The sequence below is a fragment of the Triticum urartu genome, chromosome 7 (assembly GCF_003073215.2).
Source record: "Triticum urartu cultivar G1812 chromosome 7, Tu2.1, whole genome shotgun sequence".
Taxonomy (NCBI): Eukaryota; Viridiplantae; Streptophyta; class Magnoliopsida; order Poales; family Poaceae; genus Triticum; species Triticum urartu.
Window position 1 is genome coordinate 56,689,626 of NC_053028.1, and position 24,007 is coordinate 56,713,632.

General features: G+C 45.1%; 1 pseudogene; it reads right to left on the bottom strand.

Annotated features, from left to right (window-relative positions):
* Nucleotides 1-2,675: 2,675 nt before the first annotated feature.
* On the bottom strand, nucleotides 2,676-11,621 carry LOC125518335 (annotated as a pseudogene).
* Between the last annotated feature and the right edge of the window lie 12,386 nt (nucleotides 11,622-24,007).

Genomic DNA, 24,007 nt, shown 5'->3' on the forward strand with positions numbered 1-24,007 from the left:
CTTATCGGGATTTTGGAGCAACACTACCACATAAACACCTATCCGGACCATCAAAAGTGATTACATGTTTGGGTATGCCTATTGATGTACGCACGTCAAGAAATGGAGCCTTCAAGTATTTGAAGGAGTATGGAGCCGTGTTCAAGGGTGGACGAAGAAAAAATACTCTTCAGAGACAAAGAATTGTCCATTAAATCAATGGCAAAGGCTATTCCCTAACTCAATCGGATGCTTCAAATTGCCTCGGAGTCCATGTTGACAAATTAATGGACTATTGCAGAAACTTTGTTGGGGAAGTAGAACAGGCAAGAGGAAAACGGCAGGGGTTACTTGGGACACCAAGACTAAGCCAAAATACATGGGAGGCTTAGGCTTTCCCCATGTTGAAATTTTCAATTTGGCTTTGTTGGCAAAGCTAATGTGGTGGGTTGTACAAGATCCTCACGCTCTCGCCTCGTATGTTCTGAAGGCGATGTATTTTCTGAAGTCAGATGTCTTAGAAGCAGAGCTGGGAGGGTGGCCCTACCAAATATGAGATATGGTGTTCTCTGATTGCAGGACAAGTTGATTTGAAGCATGGTTTGATCAAACAGATTGTCAATGCAAAAGGAACACGTATATAGGAACACAATTGGCTCCCTCTTGATCACCGGTCCATACCAGGACTGCCCCTCTCCGTTGGTTCTTGAAGGTGTTGAGTGTGCTGGAGCTCTTGCTCCCGAAGCAGATTTGGACGAGGAACATGTTGATATAGTTTCCTGTTTTGTTAAGAGGTGGTGAAGAGTATCACCAGGTGCAACATGTCATCATTTGGAGCCTCCCTCCATAAGGCGGAGATGAGAAGATGAGCTTTCGATCGGTGCTTTCAAGTTGTGACATTGGGAAGAAAATGTGGAAGCACACAACTTAGCTAAAGCCGCAACATCTCTCTCACAGGGGGGCGATAAGTGTAGTTCATGTCTCCACCAAAGATAGCCTTTGTACCCCTGGATATTGTGTTCAAATAAACGAATCTTTATTACACTATAAAATCAGGTCTACTTCGCAATTTGCAGCTACTTAAGCACGCAATCCGTGTGGGAAGAACGAATACAGGCATTCAGCTCTCGTCTCTTATCCCCTTGTTGTAATCCCTCCTCCCTTAGCTCTCTGGTTTTCCTTCCCATTTCTTACTAAAAGCATTGTATTGAATTACCTTCCAAATCGAGAGCACATCCCATCCGGTGTAGATCGTGGTATCATAGACTCAGATCGGTCAAGAAAACGGGTAGGGCATCTTTTCTTCTAGTGCAAGATCCTCCCTGGTATCCTTGGATATTGAACGTGCATAGGAATGCCCCGCAAGCTGGTAGGAACACCAAGGTCTAACACGACGACGATCTCTTGCTTCAAGGACATCACCTCATGGACTCATCGATTCAAGGAACCAAGCAACAAGGCTGCCTCCTGCTTCCTGGCGTGCCATGTAATTTTTTTGCTTGTCTAATTTGTTATCAAACGCTTTGAGTAATATGCACAGGTAAGAAAAAAACTCAACTCCAGCAATGCAGCACGGCACAGTTTTTATTTGACATAATTAGTCTAAAGTTTATCATAACCGGATTAGAGGACCGGTACAGTTCAACAACCGCTAAATGGACTTAACGAGGTGCTGGCTGTTACATCACATCCAATTCAAAGTACTTTGACTCCTTGTCACACAAACGTGCCACAAACAGGCCGGTTTTGTTACTATTTAACAGGACTACGTATGAATAAGAACCCAGGGTGCAACGCGTGTTATGCAGTTCAAACTTTAAGAATGTGAACTACTAACTCTGTGGGCAATTTATCCAAGTGCAAATTCAGATTCAAACTACATGAAATGGGCGCGACCTGCATGCACATCCGAACAGAACAGAATGAATGCCAACGCCCAGAAGAGGTGACATAAAATATTATATACTTCGTTCCATTTCACAACAACAGATGTACGCTAACGCTAAGCAGCACAATCAGTACTCCCTACATTTGCAACCTAACGTAACATAATTAAGGACGCTAATATCTAACCGCAGATCAGAAGTTCACAATTCAGAGCCACCCACAAACGTGGATCCATGTTAGCCTCTCTAAATCCAGAGCCACCCACAACACCTGACGAGTGTATGTTTACCTGCCAGGTGGCCGAGACTGATTTGTCCGCTGACCGCCACCAGGCTGCAGATACCGTTCGATTGCTTGATCGTAAGCAGAGCCTACCAGGCTCCCCCTCATCTGCCCCGTGGGCTGCCAGTTCGGATCCATCTCAATCTCCGGGACATCGGAGTCCTCGAGGAGGGGCGTAGCGGGAGTCGGAGAAGGTGGTAGACCAGGAGACTGCACACGTGGAACAGTGGGTGCTAGGCCAGGAGACTGCACACGTGGAGCAGTAGGTGCTAGGCCAGGAGACTGCACACGCGGAGCAGTAGGTGCTAGGCCAGGAGACTGCACACGCGGAGCCGTTGGTGCTGGGGCCGGAGGGCGCACACGCGGATACTTCGTTCCATTTCACAACAACAGATGTACGCTAACGCTAAGCAGCACAATCAGTACTCCCTACATTTGCAACCTAACGTAACATAATTAAGGACGCTAATATCTAACCGCAGATCAGAAGTTCACAATTCAGAGCCACCCACAAACGTGGATCCATGTTAGCCTCTCTAAATCCAGAGCCACCCACAACACCTGACGAGTGTATGTTTACCTGCCAGGTGGCCGAGACTGATTTGTCCGCTGACCGCCACCAGGCTGCAGATACCGTTCGATTGCTTGATCGTAAGCAGAGCCTACCAGGCTCCCCCTCATCTGCCCCGTGGGCTGCCAGTTCGGATCCATCTCAATCTCCGGGACATCGGAGTCCTCGAGGAGGGGCGTAGCGGGAGTCGGAGAAGGTGGTAGACCAGGAGACTGCACACGTGGAACAGTGGGTGCTAGGCCAGGAGACTGCACACGTGGAGCAGTAGGTGCTAGGCCAGGAGACTGCACACGCGGAGCAGTAGGTGCTAGGCCAGGAGACTGCACACGCGGAGCAGTAGGTGCTAGGCCAGGAGACTGCACACGCGGAGCAGTAGGTGCTAGGCCAGGAGACTGCACACGCGGAGCAGTAGGTGCTAGGCCAGGAGACTGCACACGCGGAGCAGTAGGTGCTAGGCCAGGAGACTGCACACGCGGAACGGTAGGTGCTAGGCCAGGAGACTGCACACGCGGAGCTGTAGGTGCTAGACCAGGAGACTGCACGCGCGGTTGCACTGGTGGAGTTGACGGTCGGGACAATGCCTGCGTTCTCATTGCCTGGCTCTGCTGGGGAACATAGAGATGGCCTGGTGTGGCCTGACTAACTGGCCCGCCTCGGTTCACCAGTTGGCCTATTAGATTGTCGAACTGTCGCTGGTCATATTGCTGATACTGTTGAGGGTAGGGACCTCCATAGGCATTAGCACCTCTACCCTGTCCTGGGCCTCCTGTCGGCGGTCTCATATGCATGTAGGGATTTGCAGCAAGGCCCATAACCCGACCACGTTGATGGTTTGGCATGTTGCGCATATCCTGCCAGCATTACACAAGTCCATCAAGAAATGTTGTTTATCAAGATAAGTTAAATCCAAGCAAAAATACAGAGAAAAATTGGTTCTACTTGTTGCTAATAAGTTGAAACTGGCTGGCACTGAACTTGCAGTCTACAGTAGTGTTACTCAACAATGTCATTATTGTAGGTGCTTATGCCAACTGACATCCTAATGCAGCTAACAGCTAATTGCCAAAAATAGGTACTATCATACACTAAATACTTTGTGCGGTTGCAGAACACAAGCGAGATAGTATACAATTATGTAATAGGCCTGGATCTTTTCAAATGACTAGGCACCAAAGCGAGATGGTACTTTTCAAATAACTCGGAACCAAATGAGACATTTTTCAACATTCAAACACTATACTCCCTCCTTCCATCTATATAGGGCCTAATACGTTTTTCGAGGCCAACTTTGACTAAATGTTAGAGCAATAATATATATGACATGCAAGTTACACAAAGCATACTGTCAAATTCGTATGTGAAAGGAGATTCCAATGATATAATTTTCACATTATACATCTTATGTATTATTAATCTTATCAATAGTCAAACGTTGTCTTAAAAAACGCATTAGGCCCTATATAGATGGAAGGAGGGAGTACCACTTATGGAGCTCCGGTGACTTATCACTTGGTTTTGCATAAAAGCAAAGTCATTAACTAGTTTTAATGTGAGTAAATATATATTCCTTCTGTAAACAAATATAAGACGTTTTAGATCACTAATCTAAAACGTCTGACAATAAGACGTTTTAGATCACTAATCTAAAACATCTTACATTTAGTGATCTAAAACGTCTTACATTTGTTTACAGAGGGAGTATTTAATATGATATGTACAGTAATTTTATTGCACGATAAAACAATGCAATCCTACACTATGTTGGTAAATATCCCATATGGCCTTCAGAAGAGTAAAGTTACCTGTTGTGTCGACTGTAGATGGAATGGTGAGGAACCATCAGGAGCCCTTGAGAGTGGCCCAACACCATTAACCATCGATGTGATTACACTGTCTGCATTTGTCACATGATGTGCTTGGTAGTTTGAAGAAGGTGAAATGGACTGCGGGGTGGGAGGTGGACAATTCGAGACATTTGCCTGCACCCTTCTAGATGAATTATGTTGTGGCACTGCCAGAGCCTGGACTGCTACAGGCTCTCTCCTGACATTTCTAGTATGATGTGCTGATCGAAGTAAAGAATCTAGCTGTGATTGCATCTGCATAATATTGGGGTATCCTTGTGAAACTTGTTGCATGGCAGATGTTAAATTGGAGGTTTCAGAAGGAGAGATGGCACGTGTGGTAGCAGGTAGCATTTGCAGGATATCTCTAGGGAGAATAGACTCCAAGGTCCCAATTGAACTAGTGCCAGGTCCGCCACTAGATGAAGGTAACGAATTTTGGCCAGAAGTTGAAGTTCCACCTCCTACATACATATCTTCTGACTGAGCGGCTGTGCTTAGAGGGAAATCCGGAAGATAGTCCATGACAGATATATCTTGACTATTCAACACAGGCTTCAAATCTTCCGAGGAAGATGCCGAGCTCATAGGCAGATCACCATCATCATCCTTGTTTATTAGGTCTATAACATCCGAAGGAGTTGCATCAGTTTCTACAGTATTCCCGTTCTGCTGAATTGCATCACCATGTTTATCTGATTTCTCATCATGAACTGAAACAGCTTTCCAAGATCCATCAGGGAATACAAGAACATCCATGATATCATTACCAGTCTCTTGTAAAATCTGAAACAAAAAGGAGATCAATCACATAGGAAAACATAATCAGATGAAAACATGTACAGAACTACAGATACATTATACAACTTGCCTTGGCCATCTCTTGATCAATTCGAATGTCAATGAAATTTGAAGGAGTATTACAACATGGACAGCGCCAGGTTGGTTTCCTCGAGTTAATATCCATATAACTGTCATAATCAAAACACTACACAATACAGGCCATATTATTATTTCTGTCAAGAAGGAAAAGGCTCAACCCATGAATACAAATAAACAGATAGAATCTGTACCTGATGGTGTTTGCATAGCCGCCCTTTAACTGGGGTTTGCCACACGCCTAAAACTGCAATAACGAACAAAAAACATTTTCAACTGCAGATCATTAGCATTTTCCATTCAAATAAGCAGAGGTTGAATTTACAAAACCGAATAAACAACAGTCTAGACAGACACATGGAGTATCAGAGTAATCATTACAATGTGAATAAATTGTCCAAATTGAGTTTGTGTAAAATTGCTACATAGTCACATACACATGCATGATAAACAATTGCAGCTTCAACATTGGCAACCAGACACATAACAGAATTAAATTAATTAATGGAGGTTGATGACAAAGAATAGGTTGTATAAAGGTTCTTTGTCGTATTACATGCAAGAGCTTACTTGGGCCCTTGTAATATATTCCCTCCATTCCAAAATATAAGGCGTAAGTTTTTTCAGAAGTCAAACTTGTGCATGTTTGACCAAGTTATAAGAAAATGTATTAATATCTATAATACCAAATTTGCATCATTAGATTCATCATGAAAAGGATTTTCATATTTTATTTATTTAGTATTGTGGACATTTATATTTTGCTCTATAATCTTGGTCAAACATACATATGTTTGACTTGCACGGAAATTTATGCACCTTATATTCAGGAAAAGAGGGAGTATGTATATAACATAACAGGATTGCAGGCGGCTAGGCGCCCAAGTTTTATCAATTTAGAACAAGTGAGTTCAAACATAATACAGCAAAGTACTCCCTCCGTTCCGAATTACTTGTCGCAGGTATGGATGTATCTAGATGTATTTTAGTTCTAGATACATCCATTTCTGCGACAAGTAATTTGGAATGGAGGGGAGTACATGTCATGAACATACAGTACCTTATGGGGCACTTTAGGGAAACTCTTGATGGCCCTTCCAGTAGCATATCTGAATCTGAATCTACATAAAAGTTCGCAATGAGGAATGCAAAAAAAATGTTATTCCAGATTTGAGTCAAGAAATTGTCAAAGCATAACATAAAATTATAAGAACTAAAATTAATGAACTACCAGGAAGATCTGTTGTGACTGGTTGGGCATAGTCACTGAGTTTTGGAGCATCAAAAGACATCAAATTGTTCACAACTGCCACAGCTATGATGTAATTAGCTGCAATATAAAGCTAAATCAGCACATAATAGAATTTGATGTGTGCTTCTGGAGAAGAAAGGGAAACACACAAAACATCATCACCAAACATACCAGTAAAATACCCAACAGCTTGTACAATGTTTGCACCATATTTGAGCATCTTGGTGATATCCGTGGGGAACTGGGGTCCTGTTTCCTGTTAATTATTTGAAATGCGTGAACTAAGCTTGTTTGAGAATTGAAGATTAACCACTGTCCACAGGGTCCACAAGGCTTTGTGATAAAGGCAAAAAAATGGCAGGAAGTGGAAGGCAACGGTTTTTCTTCAAACAAAAAGTAATTTAGTCAAGGAAGTGGGACACTAACCATTGAAACATTAGTCCTCTTGTCCACACCTTTTCCGTTTACTAAAAAGCTGAAACATAAAAACCATAAGGCACATGTCTCTTGGCATAACATATCAAGCATCAAAGCAAAGAAAGTAATGCACCTCACATGCTGGGGGCTTGCGATACATGATGAGACATCTAAATTTTCCTTTTGGACAACAACTAGACACTGCAGAAGGTGAGACAACCAATAAATATACTGGATATAAAATCATGAGACAATGACATTGAAAGACAAAATCAATAAGAGAATTATAATATATACTCCATCCGTTCCAAATTATTTTGAGTTATACTTCTCTCAAGTCATGCTTCCCTTATTCAACCAAGTATATAGAAAAACGTGCTAATATTTTAAAACATCAAGTATATAATAATACAGAAATATATTTTATGATGAATCCAATCAAACTAATTTGGTGTTGTAGATATTGGTATAGTTTTTCATAGACTTGGTCAAACTTAAAGAGGTTTGAGTTGGATTAGAAATACAAATAATTTGAAACGAAGGGAGTAGTCATGAAGTGCTACCGAACTCCCGCAATAGTGTTGTACTATCCGATCACTCAACAAACAACAAGGGCATACAGATCAGAGATTTTGGAATAATTAGCATACAAGCAGAATCTGTGCAACTATTAGTTGTCACTGACAGCTAGAAACTAAACAAGTTGGTCCCAAAATCTTATGGACACTATTCCAGAAGAGGCATCACGGTGAAGTAAACAGGACGGCAGTGGGCAACATGAAGACACACCAAATTTACAAATATTCAGTTGCCCAGTATGAAGCCAAATGCAAGAGACATTAATGCAATACTAACCAATGTGAACAGAACATGATGCTACATAGTGTTATGTGTAGCATTGTAAAAATACCTAAGTGGGTTGCCACTTTGTCAAACTATTGGTCAAGAAACTCAAAAGAAGAACATATAATTAAGTGAATAGTATAATAGCAAAACAAGAAAATCAGTACATGAGCAGTTGAAATAACATTAAACACTTGTTAAGACAAGCCATGCAGAATACTTAAATGGCATCAACACTTGTTTAAATCAGCACATGGGCAGTTTAAATAGCATCAACACTTGTTGATACAGCCAAGTAAAATACTTAAATAGCATCAACACTTGTTTAAATCAGTACATGAGCAGTTTAAATAGCATCAACACTTGTTTAAATCAGTACACAGGCAGTTTAAATAGCATCAACACTGAAATTTAGTAAAATAAATATTTTCCCTGGAATGGTACTTACAATCTTTTCATGTTTAGGTAGATTTCTATGAATAAAGAAGTCGGCCATCAAAATATCATATCCAACCTGTAAGTACAGACAGGTATATCAAAGCCAGGCTACAGTTATGAAACAAAGCTTTGTCGTTTATCAATAGATGTCCTCCCACATGAGAATGTAAGAATGCAAAAAAGTGGGCGCGAGTGATTATAAAAAATTAGAGAACTTTATCAGGAAGAATAGCACATATAAGATATTTTAATTGCACAGATTGACCACCTTTGCTTCCAGCGAAGTGATTAGACGGTCGAACTTCAACTTAGGATAATACCTACAAGCAGGACCACGTCAAAACAAATAAAATGTGTCATGAAGCTAATGAATGACTTCGGTTGATCATATTATAACCAATGGGTTCAAATATATTTATTTAAATTTGTCTTGTGAATACTAACCTAAACAACTGAAAATGGGAAATTGACATTTTAAATTTAATAGCTTAAAATTTTGAAATATACTGACTCCCTCCTTACCTTGGCATTACTGTTGAAATGATTTCAAGCACGGTGCTGTCATTAGCTGGCTCGCTACTGTTCGTGCAGAAGCTGCCAGATAGCTTCATGCCAAGATAAATTATAACTAGGTAAGATGATATGGCCATGCCACCACCCAAGACTACAGACATGCAAAGAACAATGAACATAAAAGAATAAACAAAGCATTTCATACACACCTCATCAGCCATCCTGAGAATATCAATGAAATCTGAAGGCTGAAACCATTTGTTTTTACAAGCATTCTGCAAAACAGCATGTGCATTACCAGATTAACTTTTTAGTGGGAGAGCGCCATATTATGTTTGAAAAACAAGCTCAAGAGACAAATTGTAACCTTGGCGTATAACATAATCAACAGATGCATGAAAATTGTAACCTTGGCATATAACCTAATCAACATATGCATGTAACACTTTGAATCGCTTGAAACGACTCGAAGGTAAATTATACAGTTGAAGAAAACTAACATACATGGGTAGGATCAATGGATAGATGGTAATTGCTTTATAACAAAACATTGGGCAGACCAGCAAAACATTGGGTTGAAGCAAATAACATGTTGATGAATACATATAATCATATATGCAGTCACGGAAGAAAACGTGTTCTTCTCTATAAGTCTGTTTACAATTGACTTTTTCAAATAAACCAACATGAGCGAAACAAGACTATATAAACAGATAATTCCTCATATGTAATTGTGTTCTGGTTTGGGAAAAAGTTTCTAAGTGGTACTAACACATGACTGGCATGAAAGGTAATTTACCTTGCATGATATGATCAGTACCATGACAGAAGATTGTAGAAATGGATCCTTCCTCAGCTCATATACCTGGTAAATGGTGGTAGAGTTAAAATTAATAGCACAGAAGTACGCAAAATATTGACCACAACTTAATTTACCGCATAAACAAATTATCCACCCACAACGAATGGAGAACATAATTCAAGGTCGAAATTCATAAGTGTACAGCTCATATGCTAATTACCTCATACAACAAATCTAGAAAATAACAATGTTAGGATGTGTTCCCCAGAAGAAGAAGAATTAAAGAAGTTCGAAAATACAAAATATATTCACCCATATCCTGAATAGACGGGCAGTTTCGGGTATTGCACAAAACCAAATGATGCCTGGCAAAGACTATATTACCCCCTTGATTAGGTCACTTATTACCAGAGAAGGCATATGAGCAACAGAATCACAAATTTAACATAATTTCCTGTGAAATTAGGAACTAGAATCCTCCGAAGAGTATCCGCTATTATAGTACTTGAAAGGGGAAGTAATGTCACTTCACTTTTTAAGTTAAAATTAGACTATCATATGAGTTTCCTTAACTTTGGTGGTCAACTAGTTATCTCTATGCTATGAAGTTGGTGTACTTGAATTAACAAAGCACACTGCTGAGGCTGTGACCCTTCCAAAGAGATGTTTCAGAGAAAATATACCAAACTACCATTCATTCATTTAGGTTCCACAATTACACAGCTTGCACTCACAACCTATATATATTGTGTTACTCCCATTTGCTTAACATTGCAATGTTAGACAAAAGCAAGCGCATTCGCAGAAGACCAAAGGATAAAAAATGCTAGCTTATACAATGAAAAACTCAATTGCCATTACACCAAATGCGCATTCCACTTCTATAATGGATTAAGTTGATGATAACTTGTAACTGCTGTAGTGAGTCACACGAGCAGTGAATCATAAGTAAGGAAGGAAGGGCGGTTATGGTCTAATAATTGGACTCGCCAGCAGAAACTGCCATGTCCGTTTCACCACTATACGGACCGGCCAAAAGACAACAGAAATTGAGAAGACTGCGCAGAACAAAACAAGTGTTACTCCCATTTGCTAAACATTGCAATTTTAGACAAAAGGAAGCGCATTCGCACAAGGTCCAAGGGTAAAAAAATACCTAGCTTACAATAAAAAAAATTCAACTGCCGTCACACCAAATGTGCATTCCACTTCTACAATACATACACTAAGGTAATCATAATTTGTAACTGCTGTAGTAAGCCACACGAACAAAAATCATAAGTAAGGAAGGAAGGGCGGTTATGGTCTAATAATTGGACTCGCCATCAGAAACTGCCATGTCCGTTTCACCAGTACTATACGTACCGACCAAAAGACAACAGAAATTGAGGAGACTGCGCGGAACAAAACAAGGGGAATTTGTCCGGCCGAGGAAGGGGACAGACGCAATTTTACCTTTCTCAGAGTGTCTGGTATTTCACCCGCGATCTTAGGAATGTCACCGCCCGACAGCGCGTAATCGATCCCCCTGCAAGCACGCACGCGCGCACGGTAGGAAAAAAAAATTAGGCGAAGAGCCACCGCGCCGCGTCGCCGCGACCAAAAACCCTAGGGAGAATTAGGGGGGTAATGCCGGTGGGGGGAGGAGGCGGAGGTGGGGGAAAGGGGCGGACCTGGCGAGGGCGTAGACGAGGTGGGAGAGGTCGGCGGGGGCGAGCGCGTAGGAGCCGCCGCGGAAAGTGGCCCTGATCCGTCGCCGATGGCCTGGAGGCGGACCGCGTTCATCTCCACCGCCTTCTTCAGCTGCTGTCCCTGGCCTGCTGCTGCTGCTGCTGCTGCTGGGGCTGGGGCTGCGCCTGCGATGGGGCGCGGAGGGCGTGGGGCTGGGAGGCTGAGGGCGGCGCCGCCGGACATGGCCCGGCCTGGCTGGCGGCCGCGTGTCTGTTTCTCTCGGGGAGCGTGGAGAGGAGGGGAGGGGAGGCGAGGCGCGGGATGGCGAGTACCCGTGCGGAACGCGCTGCGGGCAGGCGGGTGGGTGGCGCGGTGGGACGGGGGGTGGGAGTGTTGCCGTACCCGTATGGATGACGGGGGAGGAGAAGTTTATTTCTACGGGACGTGGGAGAGAGAAAACGTTGGGAATACGCGCGGGGTCTTCGGTGGGGCAGTTGGGAGGCGGAGCGGTGGGGTGTGGGGTCGTGGGGCCCGCGCGTCAGCGAGCGGTTCGTGGGAGGGATTTCGGTCGCCAGCTGGTACGTATATTGGTTTTCCACTTTTCCTTCATATTTTTGGAGGTAGTAGTAGTAGTATCGGTCTTCTCTTTGAGTAGTGCTCACGTTTTATTTTGTTTTGCTTATTTTGAGAGTATCTAGTATATCCGTATATTTGTCGTGCATATCACCTACATATCACCTGCGCATTAATTTCGTTTGACTGGTCGGCTTCGTCACAACTCGCCCCGCATTTACGCAGGCGAGTCCCTCCAGCCCCTTCCCCTCCCCCACCGAAAACCTGCACCACCAAACGACAACAATAACGTGCTCCTCCCTTTATCATCAATAGCCAGTCGTCGCTCCATCTCTTTTCTCCCCTCACCCACCCCCCTTCTCGGCTCGCTCAAGCCCTCTTCTCCCCGGTCGCTTCGTATAAATAATTCATCCCTCGTTTTCATGTGTTCCTCCGTAGGAACGGCTGGCCCACGATAGAATAGGGAACTGGTTATTATGCTTATTACGATTAGCACAGCAGACATTACTTGGAAAAATGCACTTAGATGAGTGTTGTTTACATCTTCTTCTTTTTTGACAATCAAAGGCGTCTCTTTATTTATTGGAAAATATGGTACATCACTGACTAAAAGAGATACAATTGAGGGAGGAGGAACATCTATCCATGTGCTAGAATCATTATACCTAGCAAGCTGGGCAAGTTCATGAGCAATCCTATTTTCCTCTCGGTTCTCATGTTCAAGGGAAACTTCCACAAACTCTCTAGACATGAAGTAGCAAAGATCACTGCCGCATCATGCATGTCACTCTTCATGGCCTCAATCACTTCAGTGCTATCATAACTAATAATCAACCGGTTACATCCCATCCCTGCAACCAGCAAGAGACCATCCGTTAGTGCCACAGATTCAGCTGTCACAACATCATAAACTGCAAAGATTTTTCGAGTTTCTGGCAGCAACAAACCTGCCCATATTATCTCAATGTCGTTTACTTATTCGATTGTCTGGTTGGGATCCTATACATAACATAACACTGGTTGGCGAATTGCCCCATCGATTATGGGGCCACTTCTCTAGCGGCAACATCTCCCACTGGATTTTGCCAACATTTGAGAGAACACCCAACTTCTCTTCCTCACCATGTGTAGCCTCACTGTGTCATCCCCTTAGAGTGTTCCTCCTATTTGCTCCACTTGCTTCCACGCCCTTTTGACCCCTTCACCGTGAGAGGGAGGGAAAGAGAGAAAGGGTGGTGGGTAGGGGGAGACGATAGACATATCCTATCGCCTCTGACATGACATTGGCTTGCATTTATTGCCAAATATGCTTTTTAGCCCACTCCATGTATTTATGTGTGTATTTGCGGCTTTATGGTCATGTATCCGTTCATATTCAATCAATCACTTCATCAAACATGCATCTTAAAGCGTTAGTACTCGTAGCGGGACTATTGTGTATAGGTGGGTGGTGTGGTTGCTTTTGGCGGAATGGGGGTTTGGAGGAGTGTGGCGTATGGATGACGAGGAAGAAAAGTTATTCATGGGACATGGGAGAGAAAATGGAAAACGAAAATATATGTGTGGTTCCAGTGTGGTGGCGATGGGCAGTTGAGAGGCGGATGGGTAAGGGGTCGTGGGGCTCGTGCGTCAGCGAGTAGTTCGAGGACGGTTCATGGGGGAGATCTCCTAGATGTCGATTGCTAGCCGGTACGTATATTGGTTTTCCATCTTATCTTCCGGGTATATAGTAGTATCAGTTTTCTCTTTGAGTAGTGCCCTATTTTGCGAGGGAAGTGCTCATGTTTATACAACAACAAAATAGTTAGGAAAAAATTTATGCCCCTCATTCTCACACCCGATCACTCACAAGAACGTGCTCAGGGGACTATGCAGTTGTCAGTACATGTAAGAGGACCCCACGCACGTTGTCATTCCTTCTCTTTCAACTCTCTCTGTCCTAATGTGGGACGTGCACACACTCAAAACCTATGGGAAGCACACACCCTCAAACATATGGCAGGAGCACATATGCATCTTTTTTTTCTACTTTCGTTCGTGCGGAGTTTCCAATATCAATTTTCTTTGTGTAAGATCAAGATTATACAAATGAAATATTTGATCATCCTCTTCTGAATTTAGCTTCATGGTGCTCTTTCCGCTCAAAATTCATTGCATATTAAATTTTGCTATTGCAACTTTTTGACCCATATCTCTACTATTATATGGGAGTTCGTAGGTTCGTGTCACCTCCCATCACCCTCCACGCTTGTTTGTTCTCCCTCCCACAGAAAAACCAAGTGATTCCCTCGACCCTCCATGTTGGTTTTTCCCATCCGCCTACCTTAGTTTTTCCTCCTCACACCTCCCTGTTTGGAATAATCCAAATCAGATCGGTATTTCCTTTCCTTGTCCTACTGAAAACTATGTCCTACATTAAATCAATGAAATCTCACCAAAACTATGTCTTGCATTAAGTCATCGAACCAAATCTTACCAAAACCTCAACTAAATCAAAAACTTTCTCTTCCTTCCCTACCACACCTAAATCAATTCAAATCTTACCAGAACTTCAGCTAAATCAAAACTTTTATTACCTTTCCCTACGCATACTCAACACAAATAAAAGCTTACCAAATTGTAATATGGTGCATGTAAGGTATATATCAGGCACGATTGGTTTTGACACTATGATATGTATATGCCCATGTTGTAACGCATGGGCAATTATCTCTGCTATTAGATGGGAGTTCGTAGGTTCTCCTCACCTCCCGTCACCACTACACGCTTGTCCGTTCTCCCTCCCACAAAAAACCAATTGTTTCCCTCGGCCCTCCATGTTGGTTTTTAATCTAAACCAGATCGATATTTTCTTTTTCTTGTCCCACTGAAAACCATGTCCCGCATTAAATCAATCAAATCTTAGGGTTCCTTTGCCTCTCGCCGGCGTCGCCGCCGATCTGCCTCGTCTCCGGTGGCCTTAGGGTCATGGTGGCACGGTGGATCCCGGCCCTTGCCAGTGGGAGGGCTCCGTTTTTAGATGTTTCTTCAAATTTTGTTAGGGTTTGTGTCCTGCTCAGAAAGAGGAGACGACGGCGGCTCCCTGAAGATGGAATAAGGTCTTCCCCGCCTATCCCCCATTCCGATGGTGTGTCTAGCATCGTCGATGGGCGTGTGAAGGTGTGTCTCAAACGGATCTATCCTTGTTGGATTTGCTCGGATCTGGTCGTAGTTCATCTACGTTTGTGTTTCTTCAGGTTGGATCCTTCCGATCTACGCTACTCTTCATCGTCGGCGGTTGTTGTTCTGTTGTGCTGGTCCTACGGGGCCTTAGCACGACGACTTCTTGACTGTCTACTGCAACAAGTTTTGCCCGGCTCCGGCGAGGGAGGGCGATGACGGCGGCGCGCCTTTGGCTCGCTTCAGTGCTTGTAGTCGTCGCTAGATGGTCTATAGACTAGGATGTAATTTTTATTATTTCTAGTGTTCGTTGTATAGCCATGATTGAAGATTAATAGATTGGAAGTTTGTTGCAAAAAATCAATCAAATCTTACAAAAACCATGCCTTGCATTAAGTCATCATCAAATTAAATATTACTCAAACCTCAACTGAATCAAAAAAACATATTTTCCTTCCCCTGCCATACCTAAATCAAATCAAACATTGACATAACTTTAGTTAAACCAACACTTTTATTACCTTACCCTGCACATAATCGAATCAAATAAAATCTTACCAATTTTTTTTAATATGGTGCATGTAAGGTATATATCATGCACAATTGGTTTTGAAACTTTATAATATGTACATGCCCACGTTGCAACACATGGGCAATTAGCTAGTTAGTATAAAAAATTTGTTAATCAAAAGGAGAAAGAAGCAATTTGGAATATAAAAAATAATTATATAAATTATATATCATAGAAAATGCATAGTAATATAGTGACCATTAGCAAAAGTCTTGTTACATGAGCAGACCTTTGATCGTGAAAAGGTTAATTCCTGGACCCTTTGTTCGATAATTGATCATATAAACTCCATATCATACAAAATATCAGGTTGTAGAGTAATTGTTGGTCAAAGATATGCCATATATGCAACCTTTAGTCATGGGAGGGTTAATCTCTCCTATGGTCACTATGGAATGTCCTGGGTGGGCTATGGTTAACATTTGGACACTATGTTAACCAAATTTAATACGCAACCTACTACGTTCACTATACTTCGTTGGATTTTTTTGTCATCCAACTACCATGTTGTCATGCCGACCACTTGTAGGAGCGTGTTGAGGGGACCGTGCGGCCGTTTTATGCATAGAGCGGCCTCCCACGCACACGCCGTCCATCTATCTCTTTCTCGCTCAACTCTCTCCATCTCTCTCTTTCTCCCTCTCACCTAGTAGTATATGAGACACTACAAAAAAGACACATTCGTGACATTTTGGCCTGAACGAATTTTTTTCCTGTTATGGTTATGACACTTCTGTGGTGATAATTGTGACAAAAACACGTATCATCATAGATGTGGTGGGATCCTACTTCTATGATAAAAAAAATCATGACAGAAAATGGGTTTTTCGTCCTGGGCTGGTCGGGAACGCATCTGCATGACATTCTTTGGGCCGTTCATGACGGAAAAAATCATGGTAGAAGCGAGGGCGAGGAAAATATCGAGGAGTTCCCGGTTACGGTGGGTGGTCGGCGTCGAGCGATGCACTATGGTTTGCGCGGTTATCTCATGTACGTGCGTGTGTGCGAGGCGTTGGCTAACTGAACCCGAGCGATCGCACTAGCTATGTTACTGAATCCGAGCGATCAATCCCTTGACTAGTAACTGAAACCGAGCGATTCATTCGTTGCTGACTGAACCCAAGCGATTCCTTTGCTGCTGCTGCTAACTGAACCCAAGCGATCGATCACTGCTGCTGCTTACTGAAGCCGATGGAACCCCCGTGCAAGACGTAGCCAGCCGATGTTGGGTTGCCTTTCAATGAACAATGACCATTGCTACCATGCACGTGGTACGTAGAACAAGTCGAGACGTGGTGAGTCGAGCCGGTTGGTTGGCTGTGGATGAACAGTTCCCGGTGGGGGTTGGATGAACAGGACCCCGTGGTAGTAGGCCATTGCCGTTGGATGAACAGGACCCCGAGGAGGCCGCCACACCCCAGTCGGTTGGGGTGGATGAACATGACCCCGTGGAGGCTCCATGAACAGTAGCCGGTGGAGGCTAAAGGACGATGGTGGATGAACAATACCCCGTGGAGGCTAGAGCAAGAGGCAGTTGACGGTGGATGAACAGTAGCCCGTGAGTTTCTGTTTTGCGGTACCCCACACCCCTCCCGATGAACAAGACCCCATTTCAACGGTAGGCGCTCCAACGGAAGTCTGTTTCTTCCGTTTTGCGTTACGCCACACCCCTCCCGATCAACATGACCCCGTTTCTACCATAGGCGCCCGAACAGAAGTCTGTTTCCTCTGTTTTGCGGAATGCTAGACACCGAACAGGATCTCGTTTCAACTGTAGGCGGTCGAGCAGAAGTCTGTTTCCTCCGTTCTGCGGTACGCCAGGCCTCGTTTCAGTTGTTCCGTCCAAGCCGATTGGCTCCCAATGAACACGACGCATTTCATTGCCTCCCGATGAACACGACGCAGTTTCTCCATCCTAACCCAGCCGTTTGCCTGCCGATGAATAGGACGTCGTTGCTGCCGTCCGCTGCCTCTTCATGTACATGAGCCCTGTCGTACGTATGCGTGAGAAGGCGTTCGAGACCCCACCCGTATGTATGTATGTATATTGCGGTATTTTTTGGCATGTGGTTGTATGTACGTATATACGGTTTAGACTTGACTGCCTCAACTGCTACGTCGGGGGCTCTACTACTACATGTGACGCCGCTTTCTCAGCCACGGTTCATCATTGCAGAGAGACCGATCGACCAGTATGTATGTACACGTTCGAGACCAGACAGACAATGCTATATACGCTTCGACCGGGTGGGTCCCAGCTATTAGGGAGGATAAGGACACACTTTCTTGCGTGCAAAGATATATCTGTTGGGTCCCAACTGTCAGGAGAAGGAATCATTTTTATTTTGCGAGTAATAAGGAGGCACTTTCTTGTGTTCGAAGATGTAGCTAGTGGGTCCAGCTGTCAGCCTCACCGCCTAAAGTCCTCTTTCGATGGTTATCGTTCGTTGAGCATGTTGACCACGCCGTGCGAGAGCATCAAGACGGTGGACGACGGCGAGGCCTAGGAAGGGAATGATGCGGAGCCAGAGAAAACGAGGTAGGTGGATGCCCACGCGGAGGGGAGTACGAGGATTCACTGGTTCGGCTGTTGTGTAATGCTGCCGTCGGCCAGAATAACAGGGAGGTGGGTGAGTAGAGGGAAGCGGCTGTCGCGCCCGAAGGTAGTATGGTCGGGCAGTGAGGCGTGCACGGCAGCACCGCCAACCACGAGAGGCTGGAGCAGGCGGTACGGCGGGCGCTGGTTTGGCTGCTGGAGCAAGAAGACCAAAGGTTGAAGACGTAGCACGGCCGTTGATTTAACATCCAACGGTCAGTGCAGCTAGAATCGTTTTGACTAAGTTAACAAAGCCTTGCGTACACGTCAACTTAGTAGACTCACAAGTCAGCCTCCAAATTTGATGGGTCCCAGCTAGTAGGGGAAATCATTTTTTTACTCGTAATAATGTGGCACTTCCTTGCGTGCGAAGATGTTTTCTGCTTTTTTTAATTTCTTCTTTTTTGAGTTAGAATAAAAAGAAAACAATTTAGCATCTTTGGTACGATCTATAATTTCGCAAAACGGATCATAATAAAGCTGGTAGGTCCTAGTTGTCAAGGAGAGGTAACTTTTTTTCCGCGTAATAAAGGAAGCACTTCCTTGCATGTGAAGATATAGCTGGTTGGTCAAACCTGTCAAGGCAAGAAATCATTTTTTTTCACATAATAAGGAGGGACTTGCTTGCGTGCGGCCATGGGCCATGTGGGTCCCTACTGTCAGCCACTCCACGTACATGCGTCTTTCCATGCCTGTCATTTGTTGACAAAGTTGAACACGCCACACCGAGAGAACCAATGCGGTGGACGATGGCGAGGCCTAGGAAAGGAACGACCCGGAGCCGGTAAAGACACATCAGTGGATGCCCACGTGAAGGGGAGTACGAGGGTTCGCCGGTTCGGCTGCGGTGTGAGGCTACCATCCCTGAAAAATAATAGGAGGTGTTGGTGAGTAGAGGAACGGCCTTAACAGCAATGGGAGTAGGGTGGGCCGGTGAGGCCAGTGCCTCAGCACAGCCAGCCACGGGAGGCGGTACCGCCGGTGGTGGTTTGGGCGGCTGAAATATGAATATCCGAGATTGAAGAAGCACCACAACCGTTGGATGGACATCCAACGGCCACTGCTACTAAAATTACGTGTTGACTATAAATTGACAAAGCCTTGCATGCGCCTCAACTTAGTAGGCCCAGAAGTGACCATCACATATGTGGCAGAGAACATATAGCCCATTTGCGATTTGTTATAATGTACAAGCTATTTTTGAATTCTAATGGAATTTACTGCAGCTCGTTTACTGTTTGTTAAATTACAACCCATTTTCTAGCTAGGACAACGGTTAATAATTTCAACCAACCGTTAAAAAAACCAACAAAATTTCCCACATTTTGATGGGATCTAAAATATTTTTTATTTCAAAATTTTGAGTCAGATTAAATATAATTTCAAAATAATTTTGTATTAGGTAAAAGTCCAACAAACTTTTTCCCTCGCAACAAGTAATGAAATAAAAAAAATTAAAATCCAAAAATAGTATTTTTGAAACTAATTACCTATTCAGTGTGTTTTTATATATTTAAAGCCCAATTTTTATAATTACAACCCATTTATTATTTCTTAAAGCCCTTTTCTTGGCAAGCCTAATGTGGAGCGGAGAATAACAAGTTGACATGGGTTGGGTATTCCGCAAAAAAGTATAGCTGAGCTAGCCATTTTCACCTTGTAAAATTAATATCTGGGCTGGATATTTGGTCGACATAAAATAATACCCTAGGCTAGACGGGCCACAGCCCGCCCAGTTGATACCCCACTCATCTAAACAACAACAAAAACATCGCTCAAGAAAAACTCTGCTGACACCTTAAAAAACAAATACTGGTCAACCTGCTCGGTCCCACCTATCGGCTGCTCCTTGGGCAATTCTCTCGTTTATTGACTATATAGGTTGATAATGGTGTGGGACCGTGATGTCATGAAACTAGGAGGAAGCAAAAAATATTTGTATATAATAAGGAGAGGTGCTACCTCTTGAGCACTTTTCCCTTGAAGAGGAAAGGGTGATGCAGCAAAGTAGCGTAAGTATTTCCATCAGTTTTTGAGAACCAAGGTATCAATCCAGTAGGAGGCCACACGCAAGTCCCTCGTACCTACACAAACAAATAAGAATCTCGCAACCAACGCGATAAAGGGGTTGTCAATCCCTTCACAGTCACTTACGAGAGTGAGATCTGATAGAGATGATAAGATAATATTTTTGGTATTTTTATGATAAAGATTAAAAGTAAAGATTGCAAAATAAAAGGTAATAGAAATAGCTTGTTGACGGAGGATTAATATAATGGAGAATAGACCCGCACTACAAAAAAAGACACATCCGTGACATTTTGGGCCGAACGAAATTTTTTTCTATCATACACATGACACTTCTATGACGATAATTGTGACAAAACCCGGTATCATCATAGATGTGGTGGGCTCCTACTTCTATGACAAAAAATCATGACAGAAAATGGGCTTTTCGTCCTGGGCGGGCCGGAGACGCAGCTGCATGACATTCTTTGGGCCATCCATGACGGAAAAAACCGTGGTAGAAGCGAGGGGAGGAAAATTTCGGGGAGTTCCCGGTTACGGTGGGAGGTCGGGGGCCGAGCGATGCGTGTTTCTCTCGTACACGTACGCGCGTGTGTGCGAGGCGTTGGCTCTAACTGAACCCGAGCGAGGCGTTGGGCTCTAACTAAACCCGAGCAATTGCACTGCAGGCTACGCGTTACTGAACCCGAGCGACCGATCGATGGCTGTTAACTGAACCCGATCGAGCGATTCCTTGGCTACTGCTGCTAACTGAAGCCGATCGATGGGATGAACAGTGAGCGTTGCAGGGGGGGTGGATGAACAGTGAGCGGTGGCGTTGCCTCTGGATGAACAGGACCCCGTGGTGTGGTGGAGGGCTGGATGAACAGTAGACGGTGGAGGGGTGCCCGTGGAGGGGTGGATGAACAGGACCCCGTGGTGTGGAGGGCAGGATGAACAGTAGACGGTGGAGGGGTGCCCGTGGAGGGGTGGTTGAACAGGACCCCGTGGTGTGGAGGGCTGGATGAATAGTAACAGTGGAGGGGTGGTTGAACAGTAGCCGGTGGAGTAGCGCGCGGTGGAGGCTGGATGAACAGGAGCCCGTGGAGGCTGGAGGAGGTCGACGGTGGATGAACAGTAGCTCGTGGAGGCTGGAGGGGGTCGACGGTGGAGATGAACAGTATCCCGTGGAGTCCCGTTTTGCGGTACGCCACACCCCTCCCGATGAACAGGACCCCCGTTTCGACCGTAACGCTCCAACACAAGTCGTTTCCTTCGTTTTACGGTACGCCACACCCCTCCCGATCAACAGGACCCCCATTTCGATCGTAGGAGGTCCGTTTCCTCCGTTTTGCGGTACGCCACACCCCTCCCGATCAACAGGACCCCCGTTCGATCGTAGGAGATCCGTTTCCTCCGTTTTGCAGTACGCCACACCCCTCCTGATCAACAGCACCCACGTTTCGATCGTAGGAGGTCTATTTCCTCCGTTGTGCGGTACGCCAGGCCTCGTTTCTATCGCCTCTTCCGTCCAAGCCCTCCCGATGAACACGACCACGCATTCCGTTCCGACCCATGAACACGACGACGACGCTGTTTCTCCGTTCCGACCCAGCCATGTACACGAGCCCTCGCCGTACGTATGCGCGAGTAGGTGTTCGAGACCCCGCTCGTATGTACACATACGTGGCCGTAGTTTCTTTTTTGCACCCTGGCCGCTGTACGTACGTGTACATGCTACGTGCGCGCCTCTACTACGACACGTGCGCACCTCTACATCGACCAGTATGTACGTACACGTTCGTGACCAGAATGTCAATGCTACGTACGCTTCGACCAGGTGGGTCCCGACTGTCAGGCACTTCCTTGCCTGCGAAGATGTAGCTGGTGGGTCCCAGCAGTCAGGGGGCGAATCGTTTTTTTTGCCCGGACGCACTTCCTTGCGTGCGAAGATGTAGCTGGTGGGTCCCAGCAGTCGGGGGGCTGGTGGGTCCCAACAGTCAGGGGGTGAATCGTTTTGGTTTTTTTTGCCTGGACGCACTTCCTTGCGTGCAAAGATGTAGCTTGTGGGTCCCAGCAGTCAGGGGTGCGAATCGTTTTTTTTGCCTGGACGCACTTCCTTGCGTGCGAAGGTGTAGCTGGTGGGTCCTAGCAGTCAGGGGGGAAACATTTTTTTTCGTGAAATATGGTGGCCTGTCCGGTGGGTCCCTGCTGTCAGGTGGAGGAATCATTATTTTCCGCGTAATAAGGAGGCACTTCCTTGCTGCCGCCGTGGACCCAGCTGTCAGCCTCTCCACGTACAGTCCACGTCCGATGGAAGTCGTTCCTTGACCACGTTGACTACGCCGTGCCGAGAGCACCAGGGCGGTGGACGACGGTGAGGCCTAGGAAGGGGATGACACGGAGGTAGGGAAGACTCGGCATTTGTTTCCCACGCGGAGGGGAGTACGACTGTACGAGGGTTTACTGATTCGTCTGCCGTCGCGAGAATAACAACAGGTGTGGGTGAGTAGAGGGATGGCTAGGCCAGCGATGGGAGTACGGTCGGACGGTGAGGCCTGCGCGGCAGCACAGCCGGCCGCGCGGAGGAGGGAGCAGGCAGTCACGCCGGCGCTTGTTTGAGCGGCTGGAGCAGAAAGAGCAGAGATTGAAGAAGCACAACGGCCGTTGGATGGACATCCAACAGTCAGTGCTTGTGCGTCAACCTTTTTTTAGGAAAGCCTCAAATCTGTGGAAAACAGCATACAACCCATCTGCCATTATTTCTAATAATTTACAGCCCATTTGCTAATTCTTAAGGTTTTCTTTGGAGCCCATATTCTTTTTGTTAGCATTACGCCCATATTGTGGCAACGGTTAAAAAATTATACGAAATTTTGCATATTCCGGTGCGGTCTGAACTGTTTTTAATCCCGAAATTTCGACTCACATTCAAACTGATATTAAAAATAAATGTATATCAATATAAAATCCAACAAATTCTCCACGCATAAAAATTAATGTCATTTAAAATCTTGAAATGAAAAAAAAGATATTTGAAACTAATTGCCGGTTTGATGTGTTTTAAAAATGTACAACCCATTTCTCATTACCGATGGGCCATTTTCTCGTCCAGCCGAATGAAAGCTCTCCTCGTCTTGAAAGATTTGCAGCCCAACAGGCATGACAAAGCGACTTACTTGGCAAATCACAAAAAAACTGGGCTGTGGCCGTGGACCCAGCTGTCAGCCTCTCCACGTACAGTACTCTTCCGATGGAAGTCGTTCCTTGACCACGCCGCGCGGAGAGCACCACGGTGGTGGACGACGGCGAGGCCTAGGAAGGGGACGACGCGGCAGTGGAAGCCCGCGCGGAGAGGACTACGAGGTGTTCACTGGTTCGGCTGCAGTGTGAGGCTGCCGTCGCCGCAGGGCCTGGCCAGGCGGTGGGAATAGTAGGGGACGGTGAGGCCTCTGCGGCAGCACAGCCGGCCACGGGAGGCAGGAGCATGCGGCACGACCGGCGCTGCTTTGGGCGGCTGGAGCAAGAAGACCAGAGTTGAAGAAGCACTACGGCCGTTGGATGGACATCGTACGGTCACTGGAGCTAGAATCATTCATATGACTAAGTTTACAAAGCCCTTCGTCCCCGTCAACTTAGTAGGCCCACAAGTCAGTCTCCCAGCAAGGTGGGTCCCAGCTAGCCGGTGGAGTATTCATATTTTTGTGCGTATTAAGGAGGCAC